Raw genomic sequence first — 2,500 nt, forward strand, 5'->3', positions numbered from 1 at the left:
ACAGGACCCACCGGGAGCACGGCGAGCCCGCTCGCCACACGCGGTTCACGCACACCCCCGAGGGGGGGCGGGAGGGCCGCGGCGGGAGGCGCGGCAGCGGTCGCTTCCCTCGACTCCGGGGGTACGGCGAAGGATGTTGCCAGGGGGCTATAACACTCGCCGCACGGAGCGGCGAGCCACCTTCCAAGCCACCGGCCTTCCCAGCCGACCCGAAGCCGGTCGCGCGCACCACCACTGGAGGAAATGCGCCGGCGACAGCCGTGCCCGCGCGGGGAGCGGTCCCAGCAGAGGAGATCCGCCAGACCCCAACGCGACCGACCGGAGCCGCCGAGTTGAATCCTCCGGGCGGACTGCGCGGACCACACCCGTTTACCTCTTGACGGTTTCACGCCCTCTTGAACTCTCTCTCAAAGTTCTTTTCAACTTTCCCTTACGGTAACTTGTTGACTATCGGTCTCGTGCCAGTATTTAGCCTTAGATGGAGTTTACCACCCGCTTTGGGCTGCATTCACAAGCAACCGACTCCAAGAAGACGCGATCTCGACCCGCCTCTCACCGCCACTGGCCTCACACCGTCCTCAGGCTAGGCCTCGATCAGGAGGGACTGGGGCGACTGGGCACCGTCGAAGAAAGCGCTTCTGTACGCCACATTTCCCTCGCCCGTCAAGCGAGCGGGGATTCGGCGCTGGGCTCTTCCCTGTTCACTCGCAGTTACTAAGGGAATCCTTGTTAGTTTCTTTTCCACCGCTTAGTAATATGCTTAAATTCAACGGGTTGTCGCGTCTGATCTGAGGTCGTACCCAGAGTCAGAGGATGGCCAGGCCGCACCGCCAAGCGTGCGAATCCCCCGCACCACCTCTTAGTGGGCCGGCAACGTCTCACCGCGGACGGGAGTTTGGCCGACGCCGCGACGGGTCAGAGAGCCAGCCACCCGCACGTCGCTCACCACCCTTGGCCAGCGATGGTGTCGACGAGTGGCCGCCCCTGCCGCCTCCAGCGCCGCCGCGTCCACGCGCGGGGGACGTGCTCGCGCAATTCCACGGGACCGGAGACCCTCCCCGTCCACGGCGGGAGGCGAAACTCGGAAGTGCCGGCTGCTTACTCGAGCGGAAGGGTCAGCCTGATTCCTGCCTTGCCGGAGGCCCGGTCGCGGGGGTGACGACCCCGCCGCCCGGGACGTGCGAGGCACCAGCAGACAGAGACTGCCCGACGGTCAGAGAGAGGGAGAGAGGAGGTGCCGAGGCTCAAGTGGCGAACGGTCGCGCAGGCACGCCACGCACATCGATCGCCAGCCGCGGAACGGCAACGGCCTTCAGTGGGGCCGGCGGGCGACGCCGCTCCTGAACCCAGCGGCCCCGAGCCGGACGAGTTGAGGAAGGCACGCCGACGGTGGACAGGGTGCGGAAGACACAGCGGTGGCCTTCTGGCGACTTGGCCCCCGACAGCCGACGTTCCGCCGTCCTCCCGATGGCCAGGAGGACCGTGCGGGGGTCGGCCGACGGCGTGGTAGGTGTGCCTGCACGGTGACGGAGCACACACCACGCCCGCCAACCCCTCCGTACCTCCCGAGACCGGTGGCAGGACGGAGCGGAAAACGTGCGGACTGAACGGGAGAGCCAAGAGCCAGCGATCCACGCGCGTGCGACCGTCCAAGTCACAGCGTTCGACGAAAACCTCCTCCCTCGGCCAGGCACTCGGCGCCAGCAGGGGAGACAGGATCAGACGCCCGCCGGCCACTTAAGGCCGAGGACGAACCACGAGACGGGCGGCTGCAGCAGCGGGCGGCCTGCAGCTCCCAGCACTCTCAATCGATCAACCATCGAGTCGGGTCAGCGTGTCAAACCGGCGAGCTCACGGTCAGGCCGGCGGCGCACCAGCACCGGACCTCCGCGGCTCCCTTCACTCTTTCCACTGCCAGCCAACCGAGAGACGGACCCAATGCGGACGTGCAGAGCTTAGGCAGACCCCCCACTGGAGGCTCAACACTTCGTGGCAGCTCCGTGTCCCAGAGACCAGGAGGGTTGGCACACACACACAGTGTGAACCACCGACAGCCATTCTGGGACCGGTGACAGCCGTGCTGGCCCCACTGCCACGACACAGACGGACGCCAGGCCGCGCTCCCCGGCGGGGGGATGGCGTCGAGCCTGACGAACGGAATGTGCAGGGTGGGGGGGAAAGGCCAAGCGCTCCGACGCCGGAGGGCTCCGGAGTCTGAACTTAGGGGGACAAAGAGGACGGGTCCTCTGCGACACCCCAGCCGCGCTCTCGCCAGCCAAGGCGAGTGCGATTGATTGCCAAACGACCCTCAGACAGGCGTGGCCCCGGGAAGGAACCCGGGGCCGCAAAGTGCGTTCAAAGTGTCGATGATCAATGTGTCCTGCAATTCACATTAATTCTCGCAGCTAGCTGCGTTCGTCATCGACGCACGAGCCGAGTGATCCACCGTCAAGAGTTGTCTGAGTTTGTTTTAGGTCTCTCCCTCGCCAGAGGAAAGCGA

At 66.0% G+C, this 2,500-nt stretch overlaps 1 non-coding gene across 1 annotated transcript; it reads right to left on the minus strand.

The window, feature by feature from the left end:
• Nucleotides 1-2,302: 2,302 nt before the first annotated feature.
• Nucleotides 2,303-2,457, minus strand: LOC140473656 (5.8S ribosomal RNA). Its single transcript, XR_011958511.1, has one exon. It is a non-coding gene; the product is annotated as a 5.8S ribosomal RNA (ribosomal RNA).
• Between the last annotated feature and the right edge of the window lie 43 nt (nucleotides 2,458-2,500).

The sequence above is a fragment of the Chiloscyllium punctatum genome, unplaced genomic scaffold (genome assembly GCF_047496795.1).
Source record: "Chiloscyllium punctatum isolate Juve2018m unplaced genomic scaffold, sChiPun1.3 scaffold_669, whole genome shotgun sequence".
NCBI classification, from domain to species: domain Eukaryota; kingdom Metazoa; phylum Chordata; class Chondrichthyes; order Orectolobiformes; family Hemiscylliidae; genus Chiloscyllium; species Chiloscyllium punctatum.